We start from the raw sequence: 10,891 nt of genomic DNA on the forward strand, positions 1-10,891 counted from the left end.
AAGAACATGGAAGTGTTTGGGAACGACAGCAACTCAGCCACGAAGTGGTAGGCCACGTAAACTGACGGAGCGGGGTCAGCGGATGCTGAGGCGCATAGTGCGAAGAGGTCGCCAACTTTCTGCAGAGTCAATCGCTACAGACCTCCAAACTTCATGTGGCCTTCAGATTAGCTCAAGAACAGTGCGCAGAGAGCTTCATGGAATGGGTTTCCATGGCCGAGCAGCTGCATCCAAGCCATACATCACCAAGTGCAATGCAAAGCGTCGGATGCAGTGGTGTAAAGCACGCCGCCACTGGACTCTAGAGCAGTGGAGACGCGTTCTCTGGAGTGACGAATCACGCTTCTCCATCTGGCCATCTGATGGACGAGTCTGGGTTTGGCGGTTGCCAGGAGAACGGTACTTGTCTGACTGCATTGTGCCAAGTGTAAAGTTTGGTGGAGGGGGGATTATGGTGTGGGGTTGTTTTTCAGGAGCTGGGCTTGGCCCCTTAGTTCCACTGAAAGGAACTCTGAATGCTTCAGCATACCAAGACATTTTGGACAATTCCATGCTCCCAACTTTGTGGGAACAGTTTGGAGCTGGCCCCTTCCTCTTCCAACATGACTGTGCACCAGTGCACAAAGCAAGGTCCATAAAGACATGGATGACAGAGTCTGGTGTGGATGAACTTGACTGGCCTGCACAGAGTTCTGACCTCAACCCGATAGAACACCTTTGGGATGAATTAGAGCGGAGACTGAGAGCCAGGCCTTCTCGTCCAACATCAGTGTGTGACCTCACAAATGCGCTTCTGGAAGAATGGTCAAAAATTCCCATAAACACACTCCTAAACCTTGTGGACAGCCTTCCCAGAAGAGTTGAAGCTGTTATAGCTGCAAAGGGTGGACCGACGTCATATTGAACCCTATGGATTAGGAATGGGATGTCACTTAAGTTCATATGCGAGTCAAGGCAGGTGAGCGAATACTTTTGGCAATATAGTGTAGCTTTACATCAGTAATTATCTGTAGACCAGCTGTAGTAGCAATTTTATAACACAAGATGTCGCCAATTAATCACTAAACCATTACCCTGTAAGTAAATAATTAAATATAGTAACCTTTTAAAAACAGTTTAAACTCCATTAATTAATTAATTAAAATTATTATGAATCTTACTTTTTATAATCACATGTGATCAGCCTCTAAGTGCTCCTCAGCTCACATGTGGTAAATGTGTCTTTATCACTTCCTGTAAGTCTCAGGAAACACACTTGCTGGTGAATATACTAATGGACATTACAGCTTTGTCCCAAACACCAGAATTCCTGTTTTGATAAGTGAAGTTAATGTTGCAGCTCATGCCCAGTTTTACTTTTTATTTTATCATGTTCGTTATTATTATTAATGTTATTGAGTCAGTCCTTTAGGATATGGTGGTGTATAGGTGGTCACTGCAGGTGAGGGAAGTGAAGTTATTTTCTATTTTTTATTACAGAAAGGAGAGAGAATATTAGCCAGTTCATTTTTAGTTCATGTGGTTTCTGTCCAGACTGGGTTTACAGTAGGCCGGAGTTCAGCTCTGTTCCTGAACAAATAAACCAAACACTGTCAAATGTTTATTACAAAATAACTTTAAAACTGTAAATTTCAGGACCAGCATGTTCTTCTAATGAATCTGTTCAAAGACAGAGTTAATCTTTATACACAAGGTAAACGTACACATCCTGCCTTGTGTTATAATGTCCTTATTTAGACCTGTTCAGCTTTGATCATGTGGATTTTTTCTTCCTGATTAACTTCAGTGTAAAATGTACTGATGAAGAGAGGTGGGCTAATGAATAAGGAGGATTCTACAGTCAGATTATTTTACATCCCTATAATACTTACAGTGTATGTTTTTACACATTTACTGAATTACATCTCTCACAATCTCTGTCTTATTGAATGTATCTATAATAACTCATATAAAGCATAGTAGAAAAGTTATTTCCTGTAACTTGTACATCACTTCTTCACTCTGATCTTAGCTGTAAATAGATGTGTGTGAATTTCACGCCTTTTTCTGCTGTCTCTCTGTCACTGCTGTCTCTCTGTCACTGCTGTCTCTCTCTCACTGCTGTCTCTCTCTCACTGCTGTCTCTCTGTCACTGCTGTCTCTCTGTCACTGCTGTCTCTCTGTCACTGCTGTCTCTCTGTCACTGCTGTCTCTCTGACCACCAACTTCACTTCCTACATTACATCATATTTTTAGCATTAGTTACATGCATTTATCAACACTGTGTTCACATTTTCAAAACTTGACACAATTCATTAATATTAATTCAGGCAAAATCTTTAAATTAAATGATAAAATATGAAAAAGAATTTAAGAAAAACACCTGTCTGATTTCTACTGTATCCTTATCCATGTGTTCTATTTTTCACTTCATTCCCATCTCTACAAAAGTGTAAATGTGTGGATCTATGAGCAGTGTGGTGATGCAGTGTGTAGCGTCGTCTCCTCACAGCTCCAGGGTCCCTGCTTCAGTCCTGAGATCAGGTTCCCATCTGTGTGGAGTTTCTGTGTTTGTTCTGTATGTGTCGGTGGTCCAGTGAAATCAGTTAAAATACACATTAACACACTTATAGTTAGTTAAAGGGTTTGTGACAGTGGTCTTGTTGAGTGTGGAGTATTACACAGTATTCTTTCTGCATGGTACAATGTTGGTTAACTGAAGCTGTGAGAAAGAGGAAGTTGTCATTCTCCCATCAGCCCCCACGTTGCCCTGACCACAGTCCTGTGGTCACTCTGACATGCTGGGTGTCTCACATTGGCTCTGCAGAACTATGAGAATGCTAGTTGTTCATGTGTCTGTGGTTTTATAAACTGTGAATACTTGTCAGTGTCCTTGTTAAAAAGTCTCTGGTGCATGGGGGAGGGGAATCACTGGTCCACCTGCGGTCTTTGTAGTTTACACATATTCCACAAAAAATGTAAAACCTGCATAGCCTGAAGTTTCTCTTCTTCCTACTGAAAAGACAAAACATATTAAATCTAAAGGCTGTATTTAATCACTGTTAGTAATATGACACATGACACTGGAGTAAAGCATGTTCACAGTCATTAATGAAAAAATGTACCTTTAACATTTAGTCTGAAATCTTTTCTCTCTGCCTGTACAGAACATCTGTAGTTTCCCTGGTCCTCTTCAGTCAGGTCTGATAGGAGTAGAGAGAGGTTTCCTGGAGAGTTTTTACTGACCAGTTTGACTCTGTTTCTGTGATGTCCAGTCTGTTCAGGGTAAATTTCCTGATAATGATTGCTATTAGATTCTGTTGGTATTGAAAACTCCCATTTTAGAGACTTTGGTTTGTTCTGTAGGTCAGTGCAGACACAGGGCAGAACTACAGACTCTCCTGTGAACACAGTCATGTCCTCTACCTCTGCCTTCTTCACCAGCTCACAGCCTGTAAACACAACATTTACAGTTAATAATAGAAATACTGCAATTATTAATATTCCCTGCTTGGAAATCACAACATTTTCTGATAGAAACCAGAAGAGATTTTTAAAGGACCTGTTTAAATTCTCTCAATGAATCCAATATCAGGACTCTGATACCCAATACTGAAGCATTACTGACTTATTTTATTTTAATAACTGTAAAATCTTTAATAAACTTTAATATTTGTTTTATTCCAGCTGATGATGCTCCTACAAATGGAAACAATTCCTCCAGTTAAAATACTTCACCTTCCATAAAAACAATAAAATAGTTGTTAACATATGTCTTTATGTCATGTACCTTAGCTTAGAAATTGTTAGGATTTTATCTGCAATTTCCCAACCTGACCACCAGAGGGACCCTTCTCCCCAATTCTAGCGCTTCTGGGTCACAAACTCACTTCCTCTCTGTCAGCCATTTAATCATGAAAAATGTTTAGATTCAATATTTAATTTTATAAAGATATGTTCTACTTATTTCAGCATACTTTAACAAATGTCTGCATTTAAGAACCACACAAAATATTTATTTATTCATAAATGAATTAATTTCTTCCATCCTTCATTCATTCACTCCCTCAAACCTGAGTTTCCGCACATGCGCAGTGTAAATCATGTTTCCGGTACAGATGGCGGTGTGACACCCCCCACTATTATGTGAAGTATTGTTAGTGTCACTACATCACCAAGCCGTTTATTGTCTTGTCTAGTGCCATAGTGTTTCCACCTAGCCTGTTTCCTGTTCTAAGTGTGTTTTGGATTAGAGATTTGGATTTGTTTGCTCCGTGGATTGTTTTCTCTGTTACTGAACTGTGTCTGTTTTCTGTTTCTGACCTGCCTTTTGTTTTTGGATTGTTTACTCTGTCTTTTTTCTTTATTAAACCACTCTGCATATGGATTCTGCTCCTGCTGCTCATTCATTACAGAAATAAAGTTAACACATTACTTAAGATACATCTTCATTGGGCTACATGACACCTACATAAACCCTTCATAACAACTGACATCAACCTAAATACATATTATATGTAGGCTTATGTTAGTGTTATGAAGGGTTTATACAGGTGTCATGTAGCTCTATAAACACTACAGTGTTAATGAAAATAAATCATAGATTAGACTGAGAAATGTCTCAAATCCAATCCAACACCAGTTGAAAGTTTCAGGTCAGTCTGATCCCATAATCAGTATTTAATGTCATTTAGAACTCTGTACTGATGTGTCACTATATGACTCCTAGATTAATTCTCCTTTAGTTATAGGAAATGGAGTAGACATTTTTGTTAAATATGTAACTATAATACATTTAAAGACTTATCAAATCTGCTTTCACACTGAATATCAACTTTTATTGTGTATTTAAATTCTTTACCTTTAACATTAATCCTGAAGTCTCTGTGTTTCTTCTCAGTGCTGCACCTGTAGTCTCCCTGATCCTCTTCTCTCAGGTCAGATATGAACAGAGACAGATTACCAGGAGAAATGTTATTAAACAGCTGAAGTCTGCCACGGTAGTGTTCATCATTTAACACGTCAGTCAGAGATCCTGTTCTGAAGGTCATCCAGGTGAATGTCTGAGAAATCTCTCTCTCTTTCTCTCTCTCTTTCTCTACATCAGAGGTCTCCAACTACTTTGACCAAGGTGGCCAAGAGCTACCTGTGATATATTTCCATAGCTTATTGGAGTAAACTAATCCAGCTGAATAAGCTATTGTTGTGTGCATTTTTTTTTTATGTCGAACAGGTATATTTTGCAATAAAAACATTTTTAATTCACATAAGCAGCATGTTAACTGTAAAGTCACTGTGATATGAAACTTAGTATTAATTTTGAAAACAGAGACCTGACATTGTATTGGACTTTATGTGATTAAATAGTAGTATATTTATGACATTCATATCCAATTTCAATGAGAATATTAAACAGAACTGTAGTCTGAAACACCAGCTGCACTAATAAGAAATGTCTACAGCTCACTCGTCCTGCATCTTCCTGCAGCAGGATAGATTCATTCACCGCTTTTACTTTAACAGCATCGTAGCTTTATTCCTAATGCTGTTGATTGGGTCTGTCATGTGTTTTCTTTATCCTACTTTAATTTGTGCTTATAGATTTAAGTTTATATAGAGTTTCATGTATGGTCTTGGTGCTTGCTGTGTGTGAAATCGATTGATGAACGGTTGTATTAAACTGTGTGATGCGCGTGGAGGAGCATGATTTGTCTGGGGAGTCAGTTTTCGGTACAGCACATGAAAGAGGCGGGGCGTTTCCGAGTTTGATTGGGATGAAATATGTATTTATTTATTTGTTTATTTATTTATTCATTTATTTTACATGTTTATTCTATATTAACATGACCAATGTACAGTGTGTTTGATTGGGATGAAATTTAAATGAGTTAATTTGATTTGATCAATTTTGTACATATTCTATAAAACTTTGTGAGCTACTCAGAAGTGTGTGTTGGAGACCCCTGCTCTACATGCTTCTCCTGATATACCAGCGATTCAGACCCCTTCAGCCCTCTAGACCTGAACCCTGAACTTGGATTTAACTTCATATAGTTATTTAGTTATAAATAGTGTTTAGTTATTTAGTTAAAAGTCCACATGGACATGAGAAGAACAAACACAGAAACTCCACACAGATGGGAACCTGATCTCAGGACTGAAGCAGGGACCCTGGAGCTGTGAGGAGACGACGCTACACACTGCATCACCACACTGCTCATAGATCCACACATTTACACTTTTGTAGAGATGGGAATGAAGTGAAAAATAGAACACATGGATAAGGATGAAGTAGAAATCAGCTGTTTTTTGCTATAATTTTATTCATATTTTATAATTTAATATAAAGATTTTATTGAATTTATTTTACTGAATTGTGTTTGTTTTGAAAATGTGAACACAGTGTTGATAAAAGCAGAATTGGTGATCATTTTTTACTTTTATTTTAATGAACTCTGTCAGGCTTGTATATTTCACAACTACTAAAGTTAACAATTCAGTTCCTGCTGAAAGACTAGAAGACATGTTGCATTCAGTTAAATGGACCATCATCGTTCGGCTGGACGTTCTGCTGCCAAAAGTAAAGCTGTTGAACCCAAGCACTATATTTAAGTATGATATGGGGATACATTTGCTGTGAGCAAATGCCCTTGAAAGTGAAGAAAATGTGATAGAAAACGTTATTAGATTTTTTATAATTACAGCAACACTGTGGTACGAGGGTGGGATGGTTCCTCAAGACCTCAGACCTGCTGTAATGAAAATTGCAGAAAAAGTGAAAAAGATGAAAAAAATGAAAAAGTGTTTATCTGACAGCTTTTGAGTTAATTTAGTAGAAGATGTATAGAAAGGGAAAGGAAAGACTTATACCTCTTTACAGATACACAATTCATTTAGGAATTACTTTTATTTTGCCTTTAGATGCCTGAGGTGAATTCTAAGGAATAAGATGGCTACTTGGAGATACCAATAGATCTGTGAAAATCAATGTCAAACATTTTAAACACAAAATCACACAAACCTATAATTTAATTTCATTTAATTCACATTTCAATGTATTTTATGTGATTAATGTAGCAGGTGATGAATTATACTTTGTAGTATATATTTTTCTGCTTTGGCAGTGAGGGAGAGAGAGAGAGAGAGATAGAGCATTTAACTTACATGGCTGTAGAGAAGACAGGAGAGGATGGGAACAGAAAGAGACTTGTGTTTAGCACTGACTCAAAAATCATGGTCAGCAGACTGACCCTTTCTCTGGTCAGCATGATACCTCATGTAGAAGGGGTGGGGAACAGCTTGGCACTAAGCAGAGGGAGGGTTGAAGGCTTTATCGTATTATTTACATTACTATGATTTACCATTTTATGATATTACCTTCATCTCGATTTATCACTTCAATGTGGAGATCCTTTCTTTTCTGCCATTGTGTTTCTGTTTTTCTGTTATATACGTAATATATGTCATATAATATATAATGTTATTTGTTATTTTTCCACATTTTAGTAAACCATTTAAAAGTTGTGAAATTCTTTAAAAATGATCTGTATATGAGTGAAACATTCTGTTTGTGTTTAAAGGAAAATTTTATACATATACTGACGATTAAAAATAATCAGAATGAGGCTGTAATAGGAACAAATATAAATATTTATTTAAGTAAAGCATATAATCATTATACAAATGAGTTTATTCATAAATAATTCTATTTATCTAAATATTATCTATAGTAATAACTTATGGGAATAGGGGGAGAGGGATATGAACAGAGGGATTGATTAAAAAGGGATAGATTAATAAGGGAAGAATGATCTTAAGGGTTAAGCCCTTCTTCAGGTCCTGGGGTTCACTGTACAATCCTGTAAAAAAGAGAAGAGATTTTTAAAATATTAAGTTCATCAAAAATAGAAATAAAATGAATTCATACTTACATGTGGAGTCTGAGCAATGTAGGAAAAAGAAGTGAGAGAAAAGAACATGAAATGAAGCGGAAGAAAAGATGAAGTGGGTAAGGGGAAAGACATTGCTCAGAGCTCCTCCAAAATGTCCATCATCAGCTGGACGTGCAGCTTGAGGAGTCGCTGAACTGTGGTGGCTAAGGCTGCTGGGTCACTGTAGAGCTCCAGAGGCTGAGTGAACAGTACTTCAGCAAGCTCTGTAAGGTAATCCTATTGACAAATTACACACACATCCAACACAGTGTCACTGAGTTTAAGATACAATCCTGAGAATTTGTGTATGGTGGCATCAGAAGATATTCAACACTTACAATAAGCACTGTGAAGTACAGCTCTGCTGCAGGCTCCCACACGTCCACGTCCCACATGCTGAAGAGCGCAAGCAGGCGCTCCAAGAATCCTCCCTTAAACTTTTGGAAAGAAAGACAAGCTTCATTAATGCCATGTCTTATCAGGTTCAAAAAATATGGAGAAAAGGAAAAGGAGATGAAATAGACCATGTTCTGAAACTCAAACATTGCTTAGAAATCTCCTGATAAGACACTTACTGGCTGAGGTTTTGAGCCATTTATACAGTAGCTGAAGAAAATCAGCTCAAAAAAAACATCCAGGAAGTTGTAGTGGTGGTCCTGCACAGAGGAGAAAAATTACAGAAATAAATTAGCTTTACATATTGGAGTCCTGTTTTCTATATTAGCAACATCTGTTATCTTTAAACATCTGTCATTTCACACAGGCGTTTATTAGCTTACACAGGAGCTGAGCTCTGCTTTAATCGATTCCTGATTGGAAGGCGTCCTCAGGAATCGAATCAGGGCCTCGTAGGCCAACTGCACACCAACTACTTCCTGTTAAAGCAACAACAAAATCTCTGTAACTCACTTTGGCTATGGCTGAGAAACTGAAATTATTTCCATCCCATGGAAATGATAGTCTTTCATCATTCTGAAGTCACCTGGTTGTTAGCTGCTGCCAGTCGCATGACGATCTTTTTTCCCACCGTGAACAAGAAGTTCTGGTTCTGGATGCTGGCAAGCAGAGTCTGAAAATAAGACAGCACACAATATAAAAGTTAAAGCAGAGTGGACTTTACCTGCACAGTAACAGCAGCTGAATAAATGGTTTTACTCACAGCAAACGCCTCACGGAGAGCGGGCACCTTCAGGCCGATTTCAGTCACCCCTCTGTCTGAAAGATGGCAGCTAAGAAAGAAGAGATGTAAATGCTTAGTGTATGTTAAACATACAATACACTGTTACATCATTAAACAGTGAAGAGGATCGTACCAAATAAAGGGCACCTCCAACTCCTCTGGGTTAAGGCGCTCCTCACTCTCCTGCAAGCCAAATCATTAAATCATTAAAACTCACACAGTACATTTTACAGTATCTGAATCAGGGGAATAGCAGCATATGTAGATACACATCAGGTCTGAAAGTCTGAATTACCTCACAGTCGTTGTAATTATAATCCCAAGTGGAGGTGAACATCTGCCCATCTTCAGCCACATACAGCATAGTGCAGGTTACCGTTGTAATGGTTTGCTGTTGAATAAAAATAATATTGACACTGAAGACAAATAAAAGCACAAATGACAAAATTATAAAAGCTTCTAACTACAAGATACACTTCATGACAGTGCAATAAATTTACCACAAAATAATGTGGCACGACGAATGATGTCTCCATTCGGTTACAGGAGATGAACTCTGTAACCCTCCCAGATTCAGACTTAAGAGAACAAATTAAAGTGAACACAATTAGTCACTGCAATTAACAAAAGTTTTGTGATGCCACAATGAATAATCCCTTACCTGTATGCCAGTGAAACAGTCCTCTATGGAGCTTTCATAAGGGAATCCCTGCAAATGACAAAAAGCTGAAACTCAAGATCTATTTCACAAACGTGAGTCTAATAATCATCACGGTCAATTCTCTTCCTCAGAGTAATTAAGTCTGTGATTACCATGTGATTCAAGCTGCTCGTCTTGGTGGTTTTAAACCAACAAAGACGGCTCTGTGGGCCCCTTATCATCCCCAGGTAGTATGTCCTGATTTCCACTGACTGGAAATAGAGAAACAAAACTAAACATTAGAACTTGTAAAGAATGGTGTTTGTGTGTTTGTATCTCAGCTGCTGCACTGTAGAATACCTTAAACTGGGAGATGGAGGGGTCTGCAGAGAGGAACTGTATATTTCGGCAGGCGCCGATCAGCTCGCCAGCATCGAGCGGCTGTGAAAAATAGAGCAGGAATATCGTGAGTGCTTCTGATCACAGCAGTTTCATACTAATATTCTGTCACTTACAGTAAAAACAACCTTGTAAAATCCAGTGATCAGCTTTAGTAAATAAATGGAAGCTTTGGTTACCAGAAAAACAGGTGAAGGGTCTTGGTGTTCTTCGGTCGGCAGCAGCTGGATGTTCGGCTCAACAAACTTTAAACACACAAACACAATTAGTCACTGCAGTTAACAACATTTTGTGATGCCACAATGAATAATCCCTTACCTGAATGCCAGTGAAAATCTCCTCATCACTGGTATAATAAGGGAATCCCTGCAAATGACAATTAGATGAAACTCAAGATCTACAACCACATTTCACAAAAGTGCTCTTCTAAAAATCAGGTCAGGTCAAAAATGTCCATTCTCTTCATCAGAGTAATAAAGACTGTGATTACCTCGCGAGTCAAGCAGTGTGTCTCTGCGGTTTCAAACCAGCAGAGCCGACTCTCTGGACCCCTCATCATTCCAGTGATGTCTCTGCTAATGTCCACTGGCTAGAAATAGAGAAAGAAAACTTAACATTAGATCTTGTAAAGAAGGGTGTTTGTGTGTTTGTATCTCAGTTACAGCAGTGTAGAATACCTGGGAGAGGGAGGAGACTGCAGACACGCACTGGACATCACGGCAGGCACTGTCCGGCTCATCAGCATCGAACGGCTGTGAAAAG

The sequence above is a fragment of the Hemibagrus wyckioides genome, linkage group LG06 (assembly GCF_019097595.1).
Source record: "Hemibagrus wyckioides isolate EC202008001 linkage group LG06, SWU_Hwy_1.0, whole genome shotgun sequence".
Classification (NCBI taxonomy): domain Eukaryota; kingdom Metazoa; phylum Chordata; class Actinopteri; order Siluriformes; family Bagridae; genus Hemibagrus; species Hemibagrus wyckioides.